Source organism: Heptranchias perlo, chromosome 20 (genome assembly GCF_035084215.1).
Source record: "Heptranchias perlo isolate sHepPer1 chromosome 20, sHepPer1.hap1, whole genome shotgun sequence".
In the NCBI taxonomy this organism is placed as follows: Eukaryota; Metazoa; Chordata; class Chondrichthyes; order Hexanchiformes; family Hexanchidae; genus Heptranchias; species Heptranchias perlo.
This window is the reverse complement of record NC_090344.1, coordinates 22,462,507-22,490,002: the sequence shown is the minus strand read 5'-3', so window position 1 is coordinate 22,490,002 and position 27,496 is coordinate 22,462,507. Positions and strand designations below refer to the sequence as shown.

General features: G+C 43.9%; 2 non-coding genes across 2 annotated transcripts; one reads left to right on the top strand and one right to left on the bottom strand.

Annotated features, from left to right (window-relative positions):
• Positions 1 to 6,425: 6,425 nt before the first annotated feature.
• trnav-aac (transfer RNA valine (anticodon AAC)) lies at positions 6,426 to 6,498 on the top strand. The gene has a single exon. It is a non-coding gene; the product is annotated as a tRNA-Val (tRNA).
• Positions 6,499 to 22,675: 16,177 nt separating this feature from the next.
• On the bottom strand, positions 22,676 to 22,757 carry trnas-cga (transfer RNA serine (anticodon CGA)). The gene has a single exon. It is a non-coding gene; the product is annotated as a tRNA-Ser (tRNA).
• Between the last annotated feature and the right edge of the window lie 4,739 nt (positions 22,758 to 27,496).

The following is a 27,496-nucleotide window of genomic DNA, read 5'->3' as shown; positions in this document are numbered from 1 at the left end:
CCAGGGAGGCAACGCACCATCCTGGAGTCTCGGTTGCGGCCGCAGAAACGCCTGTCTATTCCCCATACAATTGAGTCCCCTATCACTATAGCTCTTTCACTCTTTTTCCTCCCAGCCTGTGCAGCAGAGCTACCCGTGGTGCCAGGAAGTTGGCTGCTGCTGCCTTCCCCTGATAAGTCATCCCCCACAACAGCATCCAAAGTGGCATATCTGTTTGAGAGGGGGATGGCCACAGGGGACCCCTGCACTACCTGCCTGCACCTCTTACTCTTCCTGGTGGTCACCCATTCACTTCCTGCCTGTATACCCTTTACCTGCGGTGTGACCAACTCGCTAAACGTGCTATCCACGAGTTTCTCTGCATCGCGGATGCTCCACAGTGAGTCCACCCGCAGCTCCAGCTCCGAGATACGATCAGTCAGTAGCTGCAGGTGGACACACTTCCCGCACACATGGTCGGCAGGGACACTGGTAGTGTCCATGACTTCCCACATCTGGCAGGAGGAGCATATCACGGGTGCGAGGTCTGCTGCCATGACTTGCCTCAGCTTAGTTACCCCTTTTAAATTACGTTGAAATTAGAAAATGTTAACTATACTAGGGACCTAGGTTCACGAAAAAAAAACACTATCTGCTATAAAACCTGCAGATCTTCCCTTTCTTATTACTTTTCTTACAGTAAAATGGTAGAAATACTCACCTGAACCTACTCACCAATCAGCTGCCTCCCCTGTGCCGCGTCACTTTCTGACTGGTGACGTCACCCCGAACTGCCGCTGGTCTCAGAGTCTCGCTCTCAGAGTGAGCTCTGGTCTCACTCTCTCCGCACTGTTTATATCCCCGCTCTGGTCTCGCTCTCTCCGCACTGTTTATATCCCCGCTCTGGTCTCGCTCTCTCCGCACTGTTTATATCCCCGCTCTGGTCTCACTCTCTCCGCACTGTGTATATCCCCGCTCTGGTCTCGCTCTCTCCGCACTGTTTATATCCCCGCTCTGGTCTCGCTCTCTCCGCACTGTTTATATCCCCGCTCTGGTCTTACTCTCTCCGCGCTGTTTATATCCCCGCTCTGGTCTCGCTCTCTCCGCGCTGTTTATATCCCCGCTCTGATCTCACTCTCTCCGCGCTGTTTATATCCCCGCTCTGGTCTCACTCTCTCCGCACTGTTTATATCTCCGCTCTGGTCTCGCTCTCTCCGCGCTGTTTATATCCCCGCTCTGGTCTCGCTCTCTCCGCGCTGTTTATATCCCCGCTCTGGTCTCACTCTCTCCGCACTGTTTGTATCCCCGCTCTGGTCTCGCTCTCTCCGCGCTGTTTATATCCCCGCTCTGGTCTCGCTCTCTCCGCGCTGTTTATATCCCCGCTCTGGTCTCGCTCTCTCCGCGCTGTTTATATCCCCGCTCTGGTCTCGCTCTCTCCGCGCTGTTTATATTCCCGCTCTGGTCTCGCTCTCTCCGCGCTGTTTATATCTCCGCTCTGGTCTCCCTCTCTCCGCGCTGTTTATATCCCCGCTCTGGTCTCGCTCTCTCCGCGCTGTTTATATCTCCGCTCTGGTCTCGCTCTCTCCGCGCTGTTTATATCCCCGCTCTGGTCTCGCTCTCTCCGCGCTGTTTATATCCCCGCTCTGGTCTCGCTCTCTCCGCGCTGTTTATATCCCCGCTCTGGTCTCGCTCTCTCCGCGCTGTTTATATCCCCGCTCTGGTCTCGCTCTCTCCGCGCTGTGTATATCCCCGCTCTGGTCTCGCTCTCTCCGCGCTGTGTATATCCCCGCTCTGATCTCACTCTCTCCGCGCTGTTTATATCCCCGCTCTGGTCTCACTCTCTCCGCGCTGTTTATATCCCCGCTCTGGTCTCGCTCTCTCCGCGCTGTTTATATCCCCGCTCTGGTCTCACTCTCTCCGCGCTGTTTATATCTCCGCTCTGGTCTCGCTCTCTCCCGCTGCTCACCGACTGGACTCTCACTCTCTCCGCACTGTTTATATCCCCGCTCTGATCTCACTCTCTCCGCGCTGTTTATATCCCCGCTCTGGTCTCACTCTCTCCGCGCTGTTTATATCCCCGCTCTGGTCTCGCTCTCTCCGCGCTGTTTATATCCCCGCTCTGGTCTCACTCTCTCCGCGCTGTTTATATCTCCGCTCTGGTCTCACTCTCTCCGCGCTGTTTATATCCCCGCTCTGGTCTCACTCTCTCCGCGCTGTTTATATCTCCGCTCTGGTCTCGCTCTCTCCCGCTGCTCACCGACTGGACTCTCGCTCTCTCCGCGCTGTTTTTATCCCCGCTCTGGTCTCGCTCTCTCCCGCCGCTCACCGACTGAACTCTCGCTCTCTCCGCGCTGTTTATATCCCCGCTCTGGTCTCGCTCTTTGCCGCCGCTCACCGACTGGACTCTCGCTCTCTCCGCGCTGTTTTTATCCCCGCTCTGGTCTCGCTCTCTCCCGCCGCTCACCGACTGAACTCTCGCTCTCTCCGCGCTGTTTTTATCCCCGCTCTGGCTCGCTCTTTGCCACCGCTCACCGACTGGACTCTCGCTCTCTCCGCGCTGTTTTTATCCCCGCTCTGGTCTCGCACTCTCCCGCCGCTCACCGACTGAACTCTCGCTCTCTCCGCGCTGTTTATATCCCCGCTCTGGTCTCGCTCTCTCCCGCCGCTCACCGACTGAACTCCCGCTCTCTCCGCGCTGTTTCTATCCCCGCTCTGGTCTCGCTCTCTCCCGCCGCTCACCGACTGAACTCCCGCTCTCTCCGCGCTGTTTCTATCCCCGCTCTGGTCTCGCTCTCTCCCGCCGCTCACCGACTGAACTCCCGCTCTCTCCGCTCTGTTTTTATCCCCGCTCTGGTCTCACTCTCTCCCGCCATTCACCATCTACAAGGCGCAAGTCAGGAGTGTGATGGAATACTCTCCACTTGCCTGGATGAGTGCAGCTCCAACAACACTCAAGAAGCTCGACACCATCCAGGACAAAGCAGCCCGCTTGAATGGCACTCCATTCACTACCTTAAACATTCACTCCCTCCACGACCAGCGCACCGTGGCTGCAGTGTGTACCATCTATAAGATGCAATGTAGCAGTGCTATTCGATAAGGCTTCTTCGACAGCACCACCCAAGCCCGCGACCTCTACCACGTAGAAGGACAAGAGCAGCAGGCACATGGGAACAACACAACCTGCACATTCCCCTCCAAGTCACACATCATCCTCACTTGGAAATATATCGCCGTTCCTTCATCATCACTTGGTCGCAATCCTGGAACTCCCTATCAAACAGCACTGTTGAAGAACCTTCAGCACACGGACTTCAGCGGTTCAGGAAGGCGGCTCACCACCACCTTCTCAAGGGCAATTAAGGATGGGCAATAAATGCTGGCATTGTCAGCGACACCTCCATCCGATGAAATCATAGATTTCGGAGAAAGGTTGCAGCAAGGAAGGAGACCCTTCGGCTCAATGCAACAGCAATCCAGCTGGTCCCACTTTCCCATCCGATCGCCGTCGCCCGGAAATTCTTTTCCTTTGAAGTAATTATCCAGTTCCATTTTGAAGCCCGAGGTTGAACCTGCCTCCACCACCCCCTCGGGCAGTGCATTCCAGGTTCGAACCATTCGCTGTTTGAAAAAGTTTTTCCTCATGTCACCTTTGGCTCTTTTGCCAATCACCTGAAATCGATATCCTCTGGTTCTTGACACTTCAGCCAATGGGAAAAGTTTCTCCCCATCTATTCTGTCCAGACCCATCATGATCTTGAATACCTCTATTAATTCTCCTCGCAACCGTCTCTGTTCCAAGGAGAACAATCCCAGCTTCTCCAGTCTATCTACGTAACTAAAGTAGGTCATCCCTTTAATAATTTTTGTAAATCTCTTCTGCACCCTCTCTAAGGCCTTCACATCTTTACTAAAGTGCGGTGCCCAGAACTGGACACAATACTCCCGTTGTGGCCGAACCAGTGTTTTATTAAGTTTCATAATGTCTTCCATACTTTTGTACTCTATGCCTCTATTTATAAAGCCCAGGATCCCGGATGCTTTTTAATGGCTTTCTCAACCTGCTCTGCCACCTTCAACCAGCTGTGCACATAAACCCCCATATCTATCTGTTCCTGTACCTCTTTTAGAGTTATGCCCTCTAGTTTATATTGCCTCTACTCGTTCTTCCGACAAGAAATGGATCAGTACGCATTTTTCTGCGTTAAATTTAATCTGCCACTTGTCCGCTATGCCACCAGCCTGTCCATAACCTCTTGCAGATTATTACTCTCCTCCACACTGTTTACTACCCTTCCAAATTTTGTGTCATCTGCAAATTTTGAAGTTGTGCCCTGTACACCCAAGTCCAAATCATTAATATATATCAAGAAAAGCAATGGTCCCAGCATTGACCCCTGGGGAACACCACTGTATAACTCCCTCCATTCCACAAAACATCCGCTCTCCACTACTGTCTGTTTCCTGTCCCTGAGCTAATTCTGTATCCATGTTTCTACTGCCCCCTTTAATCCATGGGCCACAAACTTACTGATAAGTCTAAAGTGCGGCACTTTATCAAACGCCTTTTGAAAGTCCATATACACTGCATCAACTGCATTGCTTTCATCTACCCTCTATGTTAACTCATCAAAATATTCCATCAGGTCAGTTAAACACGATTGGCCTTTAACAAAGACGTGCTGGCTTTTCCTAATCAATCCACACTCGTCCAAGTGACTGTTAATTCTGTCCCGGATTATAGTTTCTGAATGTTTCCCCACCACTGAGTTTACCTGACTGGCCTCTTGTTGCTGGGTTCACCCTTGCACTCTTTTTTGAAGAAGGGTGTAACATTTGCAATTCTCCAGTCCTCTGCACCACCCCGGTATCTTTGGATGTTTGGAAGATTATGGCCAGTACCTCTGCAATTTCCCCTCTTACTTCCCTCAGCAACCGAGGATGCTTCCCATCCGGATCGGGTGACTGATCGACTTCAAGTGCAGCTGGCCTTTCAAGCACCCGTTCTTTATCAATGTTTAACCCATTCAGTATCTCAACTATATCTTCCTATACTGAGACTCTGGCAGCAACTTCACTCTTGGTAAAGACAGATGCAAAGTATTCTCTTTGCCCATCGTATTTCCCCTTTCAGTTCTCCTCTCAACTTTCTGTATTCTGCCTGGTGAATGAATAAAAAAAAAGTTAGGATTTCCGTCAGCCTGAAACAGAAAGTGATTAGATGATTAATGGCGATTTGAAGAACTATTCATCTTTTTTCAGAGTTTAATGAGTATTGCGAAATTAATACAGTTAACTATTTTGTAGAAGTTAATTCCCTGAACGGGAAAGGGACCCGTCTCCCACACTGAGAGCATTTGCAGAAGCCAGCTATCTTCTGAGGGTTTCCAAAAGCCAAAGATGCAGCAGAGTTTCTGTGGTGTAGTAGTTATCACGTGTGCCTAGCACGCGAAAAGTCCCTGGTTCGAAACCGGAACGAAACATTTTTGGGCCACCCCCTCTGCCTCCATGAATCGATTTCCTTTATGATCCCGAATCAGCGTCTGGCTCGTTTAATGTTTACATGCGTGTGGAAGTCTTTTGGATTGCCTTTTATGTTGGCCACCAGTCTATTCTCATACCCTTTCTTTGCCCCACTTATTTCCGCTTTCAGTTCCCCTCCCAACTTTACATATTCTGCTGGTGAATGAATAAAAAAAAGTTAGGTTTTCCGTCAGCCTGAAACAGAAAGTAATTAGTTGATTGATGGCGATTCGATCAACTATTCGTCTTTTTTCCGATTTTAATGAGTATTGCGAAATTAATGCAGTAAACTATTTTGTAGAAGTTAATTCCCAAAATGGGAAAGGGACCCGTCTCCCACATTGAGAGCATTTGCAGACGGCAGCGATCTTCTGAGGGTTTCCTACAAATACGAGAACAGCAGAGTTTCTGCAGTGTAGTGTTTACCGCGTTAGTTTAACACACGAAAAGTCCCTGGTTTAAAACCGGGCAGGCACATTTTTGGGCTGCCTCCATGAGTCGATTTCCTTCATGATCCCGAATTCGAGTCGGGTTTTTCCGACCCGTTTAATGTTTACATGCCTGTGGAAGACTTTTGGATTCACTTTTATGTTGGCCGCCAGCCATTTCTCATACTCTCTCTTTGCCCCTCTCATTTCCCCTTTCAGTTCCCCTCTCAACTGTCTGTATTCTGCCTGGTGAATGAATGAAAAAAAAGCTAGGGTTTCCGTTAGCCTGAAACAGAAAGTTATGAGTTGATTAATGGCGATTTGAACAACTATTCGTCTTTTTTCAGAGTTTAATGAGTATTGCGAAATTAATACAGTAAACTATTTTGTCGAAGTTAATTCCCTGAACGGGAAAGGGACCCGTCTCCCACACTGAGAGCATGTGCAGACGGCAGCTATCTTCTGAGGGTTTCCGATAATAATACGTGCATCAGAGTTTCTGTAGTGTAGTGGTTATCACGTTCGCCTAACACGCGAAAGGTCCCCGGTTCGAAACCGGGCAGAAACATTTTTGGGCTGCCTCCATGAATCGATCTCCTTTGTGGTCCCGAATCAGGGTCGGGTTCTAACTCCCAGTTTAATGTTTACATGCCTGTGGAAGACTTTTGGATTCCCTTTTATGTTGGCCGCCAGTCTATTCTTATACTCTCTCTTTGACCCCCTTATTTCCTCTTTCACATCCCCTCTGAACTTTCTATATTCTGCCTGGTGAATGAACACATAAAAAAAAGTTAGGATTTCCGTCAGCCTGAAACAAAAAGTTATTAGTTGATTAATGGCGATTTGAACAACTATTCGTCTTTTTTCAGAGTTTAATGAGTATTGCAACGTGTGCAGCAGAGTTTCTGTCGTGCAGTGGTTATCACGTTCGCCAAACACGGGAAAGGTCTCCAGTTCGAAACCGGGCAGAACCATTTTGAAAAAGTTACCTACTAAAAATCAATACGTCTGAAAAAAAGCAAGAATTCGGTCTGTGGTAAAATGTGAATAAAATACCACACCTCACAGAACCGATATATTTTCCATTCTCTGTATAGTTCAATACACATTCAAACACTACACATATACAGACAGTGTCTCGCCCTCATTCACGTTTCATGCCCCGACTGTGCAGGAAGCCTCTCTCAAAGCTGCACATTGCGATTGTTTTCAGTTGATTTGTGAGAGGTCATTAAAGGATCCTGCAGCGCTGCCTCGGTTTATAAATGCAGTTATAAACAGCATTGCAGCCGCCGCAACAAACAGATCAGTTTTTCGATGTTCGATGTTCCCCAGCTCCCGCATTGAGTGAAGCCACGAGAGCAACAACATTCAGGCCGCCTGTCCGGCCCCGCTCTCTCCAATCACACGTTGCTGGCGGGAAGCTGCAGTTGCCGCTTCAGGCAGCGCATTACTGCCCATCCCTGGGAAACAAGATAACACCGAAGCTTTGACAACACATCGCAGGCATCGTCTGTCCCGTCGTTGTTGCTCCGCTGCGAAGACAGAACTTGCCAGCTGTTTCAAAATTTACAACCAGAACACTGGATCCTCAGATCACTACCCGTTTTAAAAGTCTGTTGCTCTACCTACTGAGCTATGTAGGCTCGCAATTTGTTAAGTTCCTATCGTACTTATTCATTGTAGGACTCTGAATTATCCATCGTAGACGTCGAAATTGGGTGAGGGTCCCTGTTATAAAATTGTTAGCAACGTGTTGAGGAGAATCCTTGTTTCTGTTGAACATGATGTAAGAAACATGGACAGTGAAGTCGTGAGTTCACAATTATTCGTGTTTGTGCCAAATAAGAACATAAGGAATCGGAGCAGGAGCAGGCCAATCGGCCCCTCGAGCCTGCTCCGCCATTCAATAAGATCATGGCTGATCTGATCCTAACCTCAAATCTAAATTCATGTCCAATTCCCTGCCCGCTCCCCGTAACCCCGAATTCCCTTTACTTCCAGGGAACTATCTTTTTCTTTTTTAAATTTATTTCATGATGTAGCTATTATTTAACAATGTCTTGTCATTCGTTAGCAGCAATTAAAATAACACTTTACATAGTGGCTCAAAAGCTGAACTTGTCCCACACGGGAACTGGAAAAGGCCTCTCGACCTTTCAGCGTATTAACATCTGTGAGCTGAATAATTTCACCCGTTACACAGTGACACCAGGGAGAATATTTCCCATCCAGATTTTCGCCACACGAAACTTCCAACTGATGAATATCCGCTAAACGAAAAGAAAAATTGTATGTTTAGTTCTTTAGATTGAAAGATCTCGTACCGGCCCCTTTGCCATATCAGCTGCCGCTCATGGCTCCCTCTCCCCTATAAACAAGTAAATTCACACCTACCATTGCAAGACGGTAGGCCAGAGGAACCCAAGTGCTCACATGGGAACACTAAGAAGTAGATGCGTTATGGAACATAACAGTTGTACCTTGAACTCAAAATGTTCGATTGTTCCAGATGAGGCTCAAATTCACAACCTGGGCATTTCTGGAGTTTATAAAAGTACCGCACGCTGAGCGCTTGCGCCACAAGAGCAGCGCACAATCGGTTTTATCAGTGCTCCCGTCAAACAGCTTCATTTTCCGTCTCTGAATTATCGCTTTGTGCTCTTTCTCCGATTTCTCCAAGAAGCGTCCAATCAAGATGCGCTTCGATAAATATCCGCAGTGAACTTTAAAAGCCCTGGAATCTGAAACAAAACCCCAGAAGATAAAAACTTTTATTGATCTTATTATTAACTAAAGGACAACTTTTGATGGTGCTTTGAGGAGGATTTGGATAAAGTGTGAAATGAAACTGAGAAACTCTCTCTGAGCTGTCGTTGATTGAAGAGATGGGCCTTATTTCATTTGAAAACCTCGGCTCGGAACTTCCTGATGGAGAAGTGTGACAGAAGATTGTGGTTAGTGGCAGTTACCGGGGAGATCTAGAGGAGAGGGAGAATGGTCAAAGTCACAGCTGTGACAGCTCAAGTGCTCTGCTTATCTGTAATATTTAAAAAAGTAATGTTCAGTACAGGGCAAACCGATTTGGTATCGGTCATCAAAAATACTAAAGGATACGGGTTCAAAGGCGGATTTGTGAAGAGGGAGCGGATTTAACAGCCGGACCGAAATCATTCCACATGAATCTGAAGCGTCTTGAGGAAAATGGCAGCGCGAATTGTGATGTTCGTGTCATCACTTCAAAGACCCTCCAATTACCGACAGTATCTTTGAACGAGTTGTGCAGCAAAACCGTGAGTGAAGCCGCTTTGCATTTGTCAAACGTGTAGGTGACGATATTGGCGTTAATAAGGGTCGATTTCAATTATTTGAAATCTCGCCATACCTCTTGACCCGAAAATCGACGATAAAATCGGGTTTTTCCTGTAGGTCGTGAATTGAAGCGAAAGCCGCATCAAATAGATCTGAGAAATGAAGAGCAGAAAATGTGGATGAAATTTGCATGAGTGAAAATCCCTGTTTTTCGGAAGACTCTGTCCCCAATGGTAGAGAGGATTGATATTTCGAGCTGTTATTCACCAGCCTTAACTTCAGTAATTTCCTGTTTGCTGACAATGAGATGAGATGGAATGAACAGGTCCAACGAGCCGGTCTGTAACACAGGACAATGATTCAGTGCAGCTCGTTACCCAGTCACTGGGCTCCGTTATAGCCGCTCCTGTCAGTCACACACAAAGATAAATTGTAAATCGGAAACAGAAAGAGTTAATGTATAACACTTAATATCAACCACCAGTTGTTCCCTCTTTCCGGCTTTTAAAACAATCTGTTTCACAGTTTGTCAAACCCAAAACAGCCTCTGGGATTTGCTGATCGAGAATTTCACTGGAAATTTTGACCGTCACTTAGTATCGGAACAAATATACCCGCTGAGGTTTCGGGGTTGTTACTGGTTTATTTTTATCAGTGAGTGACAGGTTTTAAACTAGCTGAGGGTCTAAACCTGAGGTAAGAGCCTGGGATAGACAAGAGATTCTACAATTTCTCAAGTTAAATTGCACTGATTCCACCAACATTGTACATCACACCCCTTAAACATTGTTACCTTTTAGTATATAAAACTGGTGAGGGTGGAAATGGGAAATAACTGAAAAAACCTTCATTTTATCAAACTTATTATTATTATGCAAACAATGTACAGCCTATCCCAAAAAAAGACTCAATGCAAAACCAGTCGCCAGTCCCAGAGCCGCTGTGCCCGTGATGTGATTTGCATCCGATTCTGACTGACTTGGTATCAGACCCGCTCCCGTCCACAGTAAACGGATGGGGCCGGATCCATAAGAGAAAAATGAGGACCGACCTCCGCATAACCTGTCCTCATAATTTAACCATTTTAACCCCGGTATCATTCTGGTCATTCTGCGCTGCACCAATCCAAGGCCAATATTTCCTTCCTGATGTGTGGTGCCCAGAGCTGAATGCAGTACTTTAAATGGGGTCTCAGCAGGGATTTCTATCTTTAACATACTTCCCACCTTTGTATACCAGCTTCCTTGAAATAAAGGCCAACATCCATGAGACATTTAAATTAATTTTTCACCCATTCCACTGGCTTTTAGCGATTTCTGTACTTGGACCCCGAAATATCTCTGCTCCTCCACAGTTCCTAGCTTCTCACCATTTCGAAAATACTCTGATCTGTCTTGCTTCAGTCCAACGTCGATGAACTCACACTTTTCCATATTGAAAGTTTGAACAGACTGGAACTCTTCTGTATGGAAAAGAGAAGGCTGAGGGGTGACCTGATCTCGGACTTTAAGATTATGCAAGGGTTTGATAGGTTAGACGTAGATAAGGTGTTTGCATTTGTGGAGGTGGGGACTCCAAATCATTGGGGCCATGGATATCAGGTAGTCACTATTTAATTCAACATGGCATTGAAGAGGAACACATTTACCCACAAAGATAAACACAGCGAGAAATGCAGACAGCATCGGAATGCACAGGTGAACGGACAAGCGAAACAGACAAAGATAAAACAGCCTGAAGCCACAACAGTGAAGTGTCGCTGATAGATATTCATGAGGAGGTGGGGGCGCAGTGTTATCAGTTGGTGCTGTGGCTTAGTTGGTTAAAGCGTCTATCTAGTAAACAGAAAATCCTGCGTTCAACTCCCAGCAGTGCCTTGTGTAGCTTGTTATTTTACCTAATATGTGGAATTGAGCGACAAAATAACACTGTGGTATTTGTATTTGTTCAGGAGGAAACGGATACCAGAATGACTGTTCAAAAACGCCCTTTCATTGGACAGACAGACCTCTCATCGAATGTGTCTGCCACGTTAATTTCAAGACACGTTCTTGTTTCTGGGCTCGTTGGGGTCGAGGGAAAATTCACGATTTGAGGTTCAAGCCCGGAAGTAGTCCTAATTTGGAACTGGACTTGTGATCTTGACCTGCGGTGCAAATTTTGCAAAGAGAGAAAGGAAGTCCCCAAATCACTCCACCTGAATCGCCAGGCCCGGATGAAATACATCCCAGGCTGTTAACAGAAGCAAGGAAGGAAATAGCGGAGGCTCTGACCATCATTTTCCAATCCTCCCTGGCTACAGATGAGATGCCGGAGGATTGGAGGAATGCTGAAGTTGTACCGTTGTTTAAAAAGGGAGAAAGGAATAGATCGAATTATTGCAGGCCAGTCAGCCTAACCTCGGTATTGAGCACAATTCTGGGGGAAAGTATTAATCTTCATTTAGAAAGGGACGGATTAATGAAGGGCAGTCAGCATGGATTTGTTAAGGGAAGGTCGTTTGAATTGAATTTTTTTGGAGGTGTCAAGGAAGGTGGATGAGGGCAGTGCGTTTTTTGTAGTCTACATAGATTTTCGCGAGGCTTTTGACAAAGTCCTACATGGCAGATTGGTCAAAAGTGTAAAAGCCCATTGGATCCAAGGGAAATTGGCAAGTTGATCCAAAATTGACTGAGTGGCAGGAAGCAATGGTCGACGGGTGTTTTTGTGACTGCTAGGCTGTCTCGAGTGGGGTTCCGCAGGGATCCGTACTAGGTCGCTGCTTTTCGTAGCACAGATCATTGATTTGGATTTAAATGTACGGGGTATTATTAACAATTTTGCAGAAGATGCAAAAATTGGTCGTGTGGTTGATGGTGAGGAGAGAAGCTGTGGACTGCAGGTAGATATCAGTGGAATGGACAGGTGGATAGAATAGTGGCAAATGCAATTCAATCTGGAGAATGAGGTAATGCATTTAGGGAGGGAAATCAAGGCAAGGGAATGCACAATAAATATTGAAACTAATTTGCCATTTACACGCCCATTTTGCAAGTTTACTGACGTCTTCCTGTATTTTTCGCATTTTTCCTTTGCATTAACTACAGCTCCCAATTATGTGCTGTCTGTCAATTTTGAAATTGTATTTCCGATTCCTATGACTAAATCATGAATGTAAATTGTGAACAACAGTGGTCCCATCACCGATAAATTGTGAACAACAATGGTCCCAGCACCGATAAATTGTGAACAACAGTTGTCCCAGCACCGATAAATTGTGAACAACAGTGGCCCCAGCCCCGATAAACTGTGAACAACAGTGGACCCAGCACCGATAAATTGTGAACAACAGTTGTCCCAGCACCGATAAATTGTGAACAACAGTGGACCCAGCACCGATAAATTGTGAACAACAGTTGTCCCAGCACCGATAAATTGAGAACAACAGTGGACCCAGCACCGATAAATTGTGAACAACTGTGAACCCAGCACCGATAAATTGTGAACAACCGTGAACCTGACGATACCGGATTTCTTTACCCTTAGTCTGGTTCAGCAATAACTGATGAGAATAACACTTGAAAGTTTAACACAATTTATTAGCTGCAGCTGACCTTATCTATAGAATTGATTTCAACTCTTGACAGAGTCTGGTCAATCTCATAGAGCAGGCAAAATTACATAGGCAGATCCACACAATTATACATTTTCAGAGTGGGGAGGGACATGAGTAGCGAGGGGTTAAAACCAATCATAAGCTGAGTCTTGGCAAGCCATGCTAACTGACATAATGACCGACCACTCACAGGTAATACTTGTTCATGCGTATGCCAAGGAAAAGGGAGGCTACCTTATCTCTGGCTTGGGATGTTTTTTGACCTTGCCTGCAAAGGGAGATCCATTCATTAATGCAGCTGCATGACAACTCCTTATACTCGAATTCAACTTTATCATATCTCTTTGCTTGATTAACACAAGGCAGGCTTATACATAAAGAAAATTAATAACGTAAACAGGTGGTCAAAGAAGAAGCTCATTGTTTCTAATTCTAGCCAGCAAAATGGGCTACTTATATTAACCATTGGTTCACCACACTGCTACTTCGCTATGGAGGTATCTCACTATAAACCACTAAAAGCTTACCCCATATGCATTTTTATTAAAAGGTCGCCCCGTAGGCATTATCATCCCCCCCTTTTATCATTTAATGATAACCAATCCTTGCTCACTCAGCAGTTATGCCTGGGCACAGCCTCATATTCGGTCACATTCATTTTATTCAGTCCATTAAATTGTTCATCCACATCATACCTTGCTACATCCTCTGTTTCCTTCTTATCACATACATTGGTCTGTCTTACTCTTAACATCTTTGGGGCACCCTGACCCATATTGGACATCATAGCGCAGCAACATTTAAGTAAGCAATAAGCTATAAGAATTATAACAACAAATTTGACTAGCCCTTGAACTAGCGAAGTCCCAATAGAACTCAGACATGTTTCATCAATACGCCTTTGTACTCTTATCTCTTCTCAGGAACAGACTCCTTCTAAACATTACTCAAGTAAGCTGCGAATGTTCTTGGTCAGCTAAACCTATTCATGTTAGCTTGAAAAGGGCTAACATAGTCAAATATCCCATGGTGTTTTATATTTTGTTTCCAGCCTAACTAGACTGAATGGTACCTTCAGATCATTTTACACCTGTGAATTGGGGCCCTCCCCTTTATATCCCTTAATCCAAATTTTCGCTACAATATCCCGTTCGATGCTGTACCTCATCTTAACCAGGTTCCCTTCGTGTTGGCCACCAGTCCGGGTGGAAGAGAGGCAGAGCATCTGATAATCCTATTAAACTATGATTGTCTCCCCTTTTACATGCACCTTACCCCAGCGGGTGCTACTCCCGGTACCATTAAGATGTTTTCTTAGTTGAAATCACAGAGGCAATGGGGACATTCTCACCCAGGCTCTGTTTTGCTATCTTTGCTAAGCCCTTCATCCTCTGCTTACATTTATTACATGCAATGAGAATCAAGAATCATATTACAACAAACTGCACTATGACTAATGCATATGAAATTAATCTAATCCAAGGATGGATCTATATATTCAGTCCCAAATTCCAGAGGTCATCTCACCAGGTGGTGACTTTAATTTCGTCAATGTCATGCTTAATGTCTTTATTGTCCTGTTGTAGGTTATAATAATCCTTCTTGGAGAGGCGTATCTCCATTCGCAATGCTTTCAAGTATTTAGGCAACAGGGGTGTCAGATACCCAAATGTGTCCGGATATTCTTTTAAGTCCTTTTTGACATTCTCAGAAACTTGTAAGGTGGTGAGGTTATGCCGGTGTATCTCTACCATTTCCTCGGGTCCAATCCGAACCGGGACTTCAGGAATGGATCAGAATTCTGGACTTAAAATATCACAAGTTAGATTGGCATATTTAAATGTTTTCAAATTAGTTGTAACACAGCATTCGCCCTCTCCGGCTTATGCCACTTGAGTGGGTTTTAGATCCGCTTCTAGGGCCTCCATGGTACAGTTAATATCCCGATTGGTACCGGTATTGTTAAACCCACACTGTGCTTCTGGGCTGTGTCCAACAGTATCAGGACATACAGTGGCAGCATGTCGAGTAACACATCCCTTTAATTTTGTTCCAGTCAATCAGCTTAAATCTATGTCCTCTAGTTCTTGAACCCTCTGCTAGGGGAAACAGGTCCTTCCTGTCTACTTTATCTGGGCCCCTCATAATTTTGTAATTTTGTATCTATCGTGCGGATATCTTCTAAGTATTGTTTCTCTCAATTTCATTGTTAACTGATGGGAACCTAACCCTGAATTTTGGAAATCCAAATTACTATGTCCCTCTTTACTTTAATTTCAGTCCATCTGATTGGTACCAGTGTTTCCTGACTGTTTCATTAATCAGTTGGTTTCTCTATGGACCATGTGTCAGTGCCTTGTTTAAAAGGATTTCTCACTCGCCTCGACCACATTACCCATTTCATGTTGTGCTGTTGTCAAGTAACTGAGCCTGTGTGAGACTCATTCTTCAGTGTATCTTCTTCATGTATCTCCGCATACTAGCAACATATCATAGGTAGTGTTCTTGGATATTAACTTTCTGCTGGCCGGTCTCTTCTTCCTCATGGTATTTCCGAACGTTTTCCCTGGCACACATCATATATCCTGTAGGATTCAGTGCTGTAAAAACAACTGGTTTGTTTAAAGAGTGGTTGCACTAGCTCACCAGGCCATAGGCCTTTGTAATCATGTTCTTCATCCTGGTCTCCGTTTCAGATGATGGCAACATACATTTGTATCTTTTATGTCCACTGTAGCCATTCTTAGGTTTTCAGGTTATCTTATCAAAAAGATCAGGGGTGTCTAGAGTGCTTATCTCCCCCTGCATGGTCCCGATGTCAGGGTAGTGGCCAGGCTATTGAGTGTAGCTTTCTCATTGTTCATTATAGGCAAGGACACAAATATCTCCACGAGAAAGCTTTCAACTTACTATTCTCAACTACAGTTTCCTGACTTTCACTAGATTGCGTATTTATGCCAGATTGATTTTTTTTTAATCATGCCCAATTCAATGACTTTAGAGAAATTCCCATTTGGTGTAATTTCTCTGTTTCTTTACTTTAATTCTCAATCACTTCCTCTCATCCAATTTTACATAACCCATTATATTACCTATCATGAGCCCTGGAGGAACGTTACTGTCCGATAAAATATTTACAGTCCTGGTCCAATATCCCAAAATTTATTTATTTTACCTAATTTCTTCTTGAACCGCTTTTCATTTCCCAAAATATCCCATTACATTGTGCCCGAGTTCCTTCTATCATTTCACAATTATCCCAACTTGAGAGCAGTATTGTTGGACTGACAGGTCAATGTAAAATTCTCTTCCCTCTCGAAAAGAATTCTTCCTTGATACACAGCATTCAATAGGAACCATTTAGACTGGACTTCTTTTATTTTAAAATATAATTTGATTATCTCCTTAAATTACAAGTATATTTTTCCTTTCTCGAGTGCTTGAATAGCAACTCATATAAATTTTTCTTATCAATTCCAATTTCAGAAACATATTATATCCAGGCTTTGTGGTTTTGTTATAGTCGAGATGAAGCGCTCGTAATTAATTTTGGATGTAACTTCCATATCTTCCCACCTCGAGCACTCTGTCTCGGAAGAGAATAAATGGGTTAACACAAAACAAATCAAAATGTTTTCGAAAGAAGAGTATCAGGTTGATATCACCACGCTGTGACATTTGGTATCTGCTGATGTCTGCAGCTAAAGTCTTAAATCTTTAACACCACTGGATCGTTTCCTGGACAAATTTTCTCCAGCAAAGGTTGCACCGTAACTTTGTAAAGCCTTTTTATGTCAAAGAACTACTCTTGGTAATCCTGCACCATCAACACTCGCGTGGTCCCAAAAACCAGGGTCACCTGTTTTAAAATAAACACAGAAAACCCATTGCGGCTCTTCTTGAGAGCCCAAGGGATTAATTTGTCAAATCATCATTTATTATTTATTTTGTCCAAAGGAATAATCCCTTTTTACCCGAAACAAAATCAGAAAACAAAACAGGAGAGAGAAATTGACTAGTCTCTCTCTCTCTGGAGCTCGCAGCCTGTCTGAGATAAACACTGTCTCTCCCACATACAGATGTACGTAGGACTGCAGACTGAAATTTCCAACTCCAAGTCCTAATCTCTGTGCTTTCAAGATGTAACCAAATTAAGCAGATATCATTAGCAGCCGCCTGCTAAGATACGTTATATTCCTCTTTTATTAATTTATTAATGGTTTGGGCATGTGTTTCTAGCACTGTAGCTATCCTTTGCAAATTGTATGGTCAGCATTTGATCCTCAGACAATTCCTTATCTGTATTTTCATTTATTTTTTTAATATATCTTTAATGCGAGACCCGAAATCTCTGACCTTTTGATCTAATGTTGCCAAATCAATGGTGTTAACAACTGAGGCACCTGTATTAAAGGCAGTTGCTATATCACTTATCACAGACCTTTTACGTCTCCATATTTGTCTATCTCTTTTACGATGTCCACTTGCATTGCATGTCTCGCTTTGTTTTAACACTTGAGTTAGGAGGTGTTGATCTAATTGCTGAGTTTTCTTAGCATTCTCAATGCGAGTTATATAATTTGTCAGGGAAGGTCTCCCCTCTTTGGTCAGATTTTGTATTGGAGCTAACTTCCTTATCATACTGTGGCGGGGTAAAACTGATAGGCGTTCAGTACCCTGTGTCAGTACATAGCTCAAGTAATGGACTTCCAATTGTCTAACCTATGCTTTCTTTTCATACGATTTGTTTTACATTCCTTTCTTAACAATTTTTCTCTCTCTCACTGTAGCATTGTCTGGGTGCCTTTGGCATTTCAGAGTAATTGGGTCGATTTTAATAATATAACCTATACCAATTGTTACCTCATGTTCACCTGTGTAATGGTTAGCCTCAGACAGTATAAGAACCAAAATTTAATAGGTCACTTAACCTCAATAACTCCAATTTTAATTCAACAATATCAGAATTAAACACAACACAAGACAAGACAGATACATCACACAAAAGAAGAAAACACGTAAGACGCAGTAAGAAGGGGGCGTGGCCCATAACACCGACAGAAAAAACATTGATCAAGACTGGCTTTTTAAAGGGACAGTACACTAAAACAACAGAACCTTTCTTTTTCGGGTCTCTGTCTTTTACACATTTTTCAAGTCATTTAATTCTATCCATTTTAAATGTACCGTCTTCGGGAAAGGGATATTTCTTAGTTCTGGTCCATTTGGACCAAACTATCAACTCGTCAGTTGTTTCTTTCGCAAAGTTTCTGTACATGTAAGCAGCAGGTGTTCTCTTTGGAGGGATTTTGCTAGCGTTGGTGCCCATGGCTTATAGTTTATACAATAGGTTATACAATCCTCCACACTGTAATTACACAACAATCAAGGCCTATCTTAACTATCACAATTCTATACTTGATAACTCAGCTGATTGGACAAGACGTCATGTGTTCTCTACACCTACTTTAACCCGCTGAGGCGTCTGCACTTAGTTGAATCAGCTGACTTACGCAAGATTTTTTTCTTGACAGTACTGTTTCCATAAAGCAATTAGTTCTTTGGCTGTGGTACCTCTGTTATTTTTCCAAATTAATTCCTGAGCCTTTTTGACGGCATCGAGGTTTTTAGTTCCCCCCAATGGCCATTCATCATTTCCCAGTTTTTTATTCAGCCCCCCTGACAACTGTCTTAATTGTTTTACCTTGTCCGGATATTTTTCACACAAAATTTGTAAGGCACTTGCCTGTTCCGTAGTGACATCCAGATAATTACCCATCTTATCTTGTTTTGTTACCCTTAGCCTTAGTCAACCAGTTAACACAACCGTATTGTCGCTCCCCAGTCAAGTGAACTGGTTAACACCACCGTATTCGCACTTCCTGTTTGTTTTCAATGACCAGGAACGCGAACTGGACTCAGTGTTGTTTGTTGATCACTGACCTACCGCTTCAGAGTTTCGGTTTATACTCAATTACTAGGAACTCAAAGCTTGACCGAGTGGTGTGTTGATTACCACTCCCTCAGTAAGCCGACTGAACCTTAGTGATATTAATCACTAACCTATATCCGTGTATTCGCCAGACTAAGTACTAAGCTGAATCTCGTAAGGACGCCACGCAAGAGTTAGCGATTGGACGATTCGTCGTCAGACTTAACAGATTTAGGAAAGCCGGAGTGGTAAGGAAGTATTTACTCACCCGGGGCGCCCTCTCCTTCGTCCGTGTCCAAGACAATTCGTCTCTTACGCCGCGAACTCTCGGTGATCGACCGTTGAGATCCAGGACCCGAGCCCCCAAATGACGATTCCGGATTTCTTTACCCTTAGTCTGGTTCAGCAATAACTGATGAGAATAACACTTGAAAGTTTAACACATTTTATTAGCTGCAGCTGACCTTATCTATAGAATTGATTTCAACTCTTGACAGAGTCTGGTCAATCTCATAGAGCAGGCAAAATTACATAGGCAGATCCACACAATTATACATTTTCAGAGTGGGGAGGGACATGAGTAGCGAGGGGTTAAAACCAATCATAAGCTGAGTCTTGGCAAGCCATGCTAACTGACATAATGACCGACCACTCACAGGTAATACTTGTTCATGTGTATGCCAAGGAAAAGGGAGGCTACCTTATCTCTGGCTTGGGATGTTTTTTGACCTTGCCTGCAAAGGGAGATCCATTCATTAATGCAGCTGCATGACAACTCCTTATACTAGAATTCAACTTTATCATATCTCTTTGCTTGATTAACACAAGGCAGGCTTATACATAAAGAAAATTAATAACGTAAACAGGTGGTCAAAGAAGAAGCTCATTGTTTCTAATTCTAGCCAGCAAAATGGGCTACTTATATTAACCATTGGTTCACCACACTGCTACTTCGCTATGGAGGTATCTCACTATAAACCACTAAAAGCTTACCCCATATGCATTTTTATTAAAAGGGCGCCCCGTATGCATTCTCAAACCCAGCACTGATAAATTGTGAACAACAGTAATCCCAACACCGATAAATTGTGAACAACAATGGTCGCAGCACCGACAAATTGTGAACAACAGTGGTCCCAACACTGGTAAATTGTGAACAACAGTAATCCCAGCACCGATAAATTGTGAACAACAATGGTCGCAGCACCGACAAATTGTAAACAACAGTGGTCCCAACACCGATAAATTGCGAACAACAGTGGTCCCAGCACCGATAAATTGTGAACAACAGTGGTCCCAGCACCGGTAAATTGTGAACAACAGTGGTCCCAGGACTTTTGACCTTGAACTGCATTTGAAACTTCTGCATAAAATGAAATGAAGTCCCCAAATCGCCCCACGTGGCTCTCAAACGCAATGGGAAGAAGTTCGATGCGAACAATCAGGAATTTAAAGGCAACTCAACGACCTGCACTTTCTTTGAATAAGTTTTGTTAGCCATTATATTTGACCGTGAAATCGCTCTCGGCTTTCATCTTGCTGAAGCAGAGTGTGGCCGCTTTATATCTGTGAGCATGTCGGTGACGTGTTTAGCTTTGACACTGATCGCTTCCAATTTGTAAAATTTCACCAAGCGTCAGCGAAATGAAACCGAGAATCGAATTGTCCCTGTAAGTGATGAATTGAAGGGATTGGTGCTCCAAGCAGATCTGGAAAATGCACAGTGCAATCGGTCAGGAGTTCGAAATCCACCCTCCAGCCACTCGCCAATCATATTAACTGAGCTTTACTCTGGCCCAGTGTCACCGCACTGAAAGCGAGTATTTCTCCGGCATGTTTTTCTTCATAGTTGCTGGTTTAAGAGTGAAGACTGGCTGGTTGGATTTTCACTCCTACAAGCTTCAACCATTCATTTTGGACTGACTGTAGACAGTTGTTATATTGGTCGCTGCAAACTCAAAGATTAGCCCAATTAATTATTGGTTTAGCAAGTGACATCTTCGCCTGTCTAGTTGGTGCTGTCGGTTTGCACGGAAGTTTGATGGTTCGAGCTCTTATTTTATTTTTCCTCAGGATTCATCGCCTCAAAGTTCCAGGGTTTCAATGTATGTTTTGGAAGCAAGAAAATTACAATTCTCCTTGGCAGACAAGCCCCCGAAAGGCCCGAAGGGAGGCCGCACTCGCTGCAGGAGAGCGGGTTCGCTGTGACATGGAGATTTCTGTAGTGAGCGAGACCAGACTGTTTCTATGTTCAGAAAATAAATGTCACACCCTTTATGTTGGAAAAGCAAAACGGTGGGGATTTTTGTATCAGATGCGCCTCGTTGCGTTACTTTCATCTTGATCGTAGAACCGGTTCGGGCGTTCTTGTAATAAAAGGCGACAATTTCCTATTCATTTTAAATTTAACAACAGCTGCACTGAGCTTTTAATCATACTCTTAAGATACAGTCTATAAAATGATGAAATTTGATCACCTGCAAAGCATAAAAATCTGATTAAAGTTTTGACTGTCTCTCGGTAACCACGTCAACATCTCCTTCAGTATGAAATAGAAAGTTATCGTTTGATTAATGGTGAATAAAACAGTCATTCATCTACCAACAGGGTTTAATTAGTTTCATGTAATTAATTTAATAACTTTTGCTGAAGTTAATTCGCTGACTTGGAATCGAACTCATGCGTTGGTGGGAGCATTAAATTCCAACCATCAGTCCATCGGGGAGCGCCCAAGATTGCGCACGGAACACAGCAGAACTGGTAAGATTTACTTTTCTTTCACTCTTCCGTGATTCATTCAGCTCTGTGTTTATTTTCAGGCCTCTTATCTCTCCCTTCTTTTCAGCTTCTGACTGCGGATATTCTTGTGGTTAAATATGAATAATATAGAATATCTCACAGCCCCAGTATTTGTGCTCCATCTCTGCACAGTTCAGTACAAAATCAAACTGTACGTTTATAACGACGGTTTCACTCCTTCACCCCCGACAGAAGCAGGAGGAGATGCCACTTTAAACTGCCAGTTGCTTCAAATGATTCATGATGGACCTGCGTGGCATTGCAGTTTTCCCAGGAGCTGCATTCAGGTTCGTGAATTTTGGAAATGGAAACATGTCCATCAGCAGCTTGTGGTAGTATTTTACCTCACTTTCCATTTCATGTACATGCCTCGTTGCACTTGGTGCTGTCATTGCCTGAACATCACTTTCTGTCGCGATAGTATTTTGAACAGAAAATGCCATTCTTTTGCGAGCAGCTTGTCTCGCACGATAATGACCTGAATTACAAAGAGGCAAGTAGGAAAGGCCGCGTTGGGCTGCTTGTTCGCACCAAAGAATTTTCAGCGTTTCTTTGTGGTCTAGTGTTTAGATTCGATCATCACCATGGCAACGGTTCGATTGTTGTGTGTCTCAACACTCGCATTTAAACACTCTACCATAAGTGCACTGTATTCAAATTGCTGATTTTTTTCACTGTGAGGTCGAAGAGACATAAATGTGTGGACAATAGCTCCGAATAAATCAACTGGGTTGCACCTTTGCTTCTCCCCCCGTCTCAGTCTTTCCATCTTTACCCTTCTCTGCTGGTGTTGCAGGTTCGATCATCCTTGGCCGTTCAAGAAAACCTGAGAAGTCCATCAGGGGAAAATTCAGAGAGTCAAGAGACAGGGACAGGGAGAGATTAAAGTATAGAAACAAATCGGATAAATATCAAGCTTTGCGAACGAGCAGAATTTAAGATGGAGCTTGGTAGAGATTCTTTCACGTGCCGTGCAACTCTGCAAGAGACCATTGGCTCCGAATTAAAAGCATTTGCCACGCTGGATCATCTCTCTGAGGGAGGGAACACGGTCCGTCAACTCCAGTCCTTATTCGTTTGATCATTGAACAAATCTATAAGAAATAGCGCTACGAGCAGGATTCGAACCTGCGCAGGAAAACCCCATTAGATTTCGAGTCCAACGCCTTAACCACTCGGCCATCGCAGCTATGCACAAACAGAACAGCTACTGCTACCAAAAGGGTGCAACCAGTGCAGAATTCGGTGCAACCCATCGCCGATCGGCCATCCTGCGATCCATCCAATCACTTTTTCTATTCCGATGCACAGCAATGTGAAGTTGTACACTAACTATTTCATATCAACAATATTAGCCTCTCTTTACCACATTCGTTTTGAATGTGCGACTTGTCATGCCAAGTGAGACTTTTCAGAATTAATTTCTCGAAAGTGACATTGTTGTCTCCCTCGGCATCCGCAGATTATCCACTCAACCACAAGTATTAAAGTGACTACACTTCAAAAATACCTCATTGGCTGTATAGCGCTTTGGGAGGTCTTGAGGTCGTGAAAGTCGCTTTATAAAGACAAGACTTTCTTTCTTTTTATACTGGAATAAAATTACTGATGTTTTCACTATGAGGACGAAGAGACATTAATGTGTAGATATTATCTGCGAGTTCATCATCTGGGTTGGATTTTTAGTTTTCCTCCTGTCTCAGTCTTTCGATCTTTACCGTTCTCTGCTGGTGTCGCAGTTTCGATCAGCTTTGGCTGTTCAATGCTGCCTGAGAAGTCCATCAGGGGGAAACACAGAGAGACAGAGACAGAGAGAGATAGAGAGATAAAAGTATCGAAAAAACCTAACGTCAAGTTAGCAGCATTTACGATGGAGATTGGGAGATATAGAATCATAGAATCGTCACTGCACAGAAGGAGGCCATTCGGCCCATCGAGCCTGTGCCAGCTCTCTTTAAGTGCAATCCAGATCGTCCCATTCCCCCGTTCTTTCCCCGTATACCTGCAAATATTTTCCCTTCAAATACTTATCCAATTCCTCTTAGAAACAAGGATTAAATCTGCTTCCACCACCCTTTCAGGCGATGCATTCCAGGTTATATCCACTCGCTAGTTTAAGAAGTTTTTCCTTTTATCGCCTTTGGTTCTTTTGTCAACCACCGTAAATCTGCATCCTCTGGTTCTCGACCATTCCGCCAACGGGAGCAGTTTTTTAAAATTTACTTTATCTAAACCCGTCATGATTTTGAACACTTCTATCAAATCTCCACTCAACTTTCTCTGCTCGAAGGGAACAACTCCAGCTTCTCCAGTCTACCCACGCAACTGATGACCTCATCCCTGGAACCACTCCAGTAAATGTTTCTGCACCCTCTCTGACGCCTTCACATCCTTTATAAAGTGCGGTGCCCAGTTTTGGACAGTTGTGGAAGATTGTGAAGTTCCCTTCACGTATCTTGATATTTTGCAAGAGACCACTGGGCTCCCAGTTAAAATGATCTGCCGCGGTGGAGCATCTCTCTGAGGGAAGGAATTGCAACCCGTTATCTCCAGTTCATATTTATTTGAGCATTGAACAAAACTTTACACAATAGCGCCGATAGCACGATTCCAACCACATTGGGTTTCAGATCTAACGTCTGAACCACGCGACGACCGCAGCTGCGAGCGCCTTTGATGCACGACTGTTATTCAGAATGCACAGGGTACTCACAGGAGATTTGTGAGACTATATGTTCTTTCAGACAGGTTTCCAACTGGACACATGCAGCCGCGACCGTCCAGACGTTGCTGTTTCACTGGTAGAATTCTCACCTGCCACCCGAGGAGACGGGGATTGATTCCCGGCCGATGAAGGAGCATTTTCTTTCTGCACCCCGGAAAAGAGATAGATTCACATTCAGCTTCAATCTGCACACCACGTTGAGACATTTTCCTTTCCCTATGTGGTGTTGCGTCGACAAACCCTCTGCATTCGAGCCACGAAACGTCAAACATGCTCTGGAATTAAGTCAATCCTGTATTCTGCAACGCTGAAAAGATGTGAAAAATAAATGAATGAATTTCCACTGAAAATAGTGACACAGGAGGGCTCGTCCAGGAATTTGAACCCCGGACCTCTCACATATCAATTAGTGAAACGCCCAAAGTGAAAACCATAATCTGAGACCAACGAGCCGTCAGTAACACAGCCGTGCAACCAGTCGAAAGTTTCCCTGCTCCTCACAACGGATCGCCTATCCTTTTAGACCGCTCTGTCCATCCAATCATCGAATCATAGAATGATTACAGCACAGAAGGAAGTCAATTCGGCCCATCCAGACCGTGCTATCTCTTTGTCAGAGCAATCCAGTTCGTCTCATTCCCCCGCTCTTTCCACGTGGCCCTGCAATTTTTTCCCTTCAAGTATTTATCCCATTCCTTTGTGAAAGCCACGATTGAATCTGCTTCCACCGTTTCAGGCAGCACGTTCTAGATCATAACAAGTCTCTGCGTAAAAAAGTTTTACTCATTTCGCCTTTGGTTTCTTTTGCCAATCACCTTAAATCTGTGTCGTCTGGTTCTCGACCTTTCTGCCAATGGGAACAGCTTCTCTTTATTTACTTTTTCAAAACCCTTCATGATTTTGATCACTTCTATCAAATCTCCTCTCAACCGACTCTGCTCCAAGAACAATCCCAACTTCTCCAGTCTGTCCACGTAACTGAAGTCCCTCATCCCTGAAACCATTCCAGTAAATCTTTTCTGCATGCTCCCTGAGGCCTTCACATCCTTCCTAAAATGCGGTGCCCAGAATTGGACACAATACTCTGGTTGTCGACGAACCAGTGTTTTATAAAGGTTCAACATAACTTTATTGATTTTGTACTCCATGCCTCTATTTATAAAGCCCAGAACCACTTTCTCAGCCTGTCCTGCCACCTTCAAAGATGTGTGCACATATGCCCCCAGGACTCTCTATTCCAGCATTTCATTTAGAATTGTATCATTTAGTTTATATTGCCTCTCCCCATTCTTCCTGCCAAAATATATCAGTTCGCACTTCTCTGCATTAAATTTTATCTGCCATGTGTCCGCCCATTCCACCAGCCCGTCTGTGTACTCTTGAAGACTATTATTATCCTCTTCACTGTTTACTCCAATTACTAGTTTTGTGTTATCCGCGAATTTTGAAATTGTTCCTGTCCGGACAAGTCCAATTTATTAATATATATCTAAAAGCAGTGGTCCTAGTCCCGACCCCTGGGAAACAACACTGTCTACCTTCCTCCAGTCCGAAAAAAAATACCTTCACCACGACTGTTTGTTTCCTGTCATTTATCCAATTTAGTATCCATGCTTTTATTCCATGGGCTTCGATTTTGCTGAGAAGCATATTATGTGGCACTTTACTTCATCGAAAAACTCAATGAAGTTAGTTAAACAAGATTTGCCTTTAACAAATTCGTGATGGCTTTCCTTTATTAATCTACACTTGTCGAACTGGCTGTTATTGTTATCCCGTATTTTTCGTTTCCAAAAGCTTCCCTGCCACCGAGTTTTAACTGACTGGCCTGTAGTTGCTGGGTTTAACCTTGCACACGTTTTTAAAAAGGGAGTAACATTTGAGATTTTCCAGTCGTCTGTCACCACCCCCATATCTCAGGACGATTGGACATTATGGCCAGCAAGTCTGAAATTTTCACCCTTACTTCCCTCAGAAACCAAGGATGCATCCGATCCGGACCGTGTGACTTACCCACTTTCAGTACAGCCAGCCTTTCTCGTACCTTTTCTTTATCAATTTTTATCCCATCCAGTATCTCCACGACCTCCGCTTTTACTGACTCTGGCAGCTTCTTCTTCCTTGGTGAAGACAGATGCAAAGTACTCATTTAATACTTCAGCCTTGCCCTCTGCCTCCGTGCATCATCTGCTTTTCTGGCCCCGAATCTCAATTTCGATTCCGATGTGGTGCAATGTCAAGTTGGACACTAACTATTTCAAGTCAACAATATTAGTCACTTTTCATCAAATTCATTTATGGTGCATTTTCTTACAGTGAAAACACGCATTGAAATCCAGGATATTGTATCGTCCCTTGGGGGTCATTGGACCATCAAATTTTGGGTTAAGAGCCGAACGCGCTAAATGATTGTGCGAGAGAAAAACATCACATCGCATGATTAACAACATTAATTTTTCACCGAGCTAAAGCTTGTGGTTGCAGTAACCAAAGAACGTTATTAAATTAATTAATGAAACCAATGAAATTCTGTGAAAGGTGAATAATTGTTGTAACCGATAACTTTGTGCTGCAGAATCACGGAAATACTAACATGGATAGTGAAACCTTAAATAAGTTTTTGTGTTTTGTATATGATGCACTTTCACCGTTTTCCACTTTCCAGACTGCATTTAAGGGTCTGGTTTCAAATATTGATAGTTTATGACACTTGGAATTTGGTACAGCCGTTGTTAAAGTTAACAAGAAGGAACAATAATTGTCCCTTCTCGAAGCACAAGTTGACGACTGGAGGTTTATCCGAAGCAAGTTCCTCAAAACTATGTTTTTATGCGGGAACTGAAATAGAGCTTTTTCACGTAAAAGGCGAACATGACAAGCATTGCACAACGGAAAACTCAGCACACAATTTTCGCAGTCCCTCAGTGTCCTACCCACTGTTTTCACAGCGGGGCAGTGTTTCAGGGGTGGGCTTTCAATGTTCAGAACATAATTTTTACCAGAATTAAATTTGTCGCATTAAAGTGCTCCTTATCTGTTAATTTCGATTTACACCCTTGCCAGTTTTATGCAGAAACAAGGAACAATGTTAAAGGGATGTGGTGTGTTCAATGTTCGTGCAATAACCGTCTGACGCAGTGTGAGAAGTAAAACGCAGACCACCCAATGAGTGCCCCAAACCGATTGCCATCAGAAAACAAAAT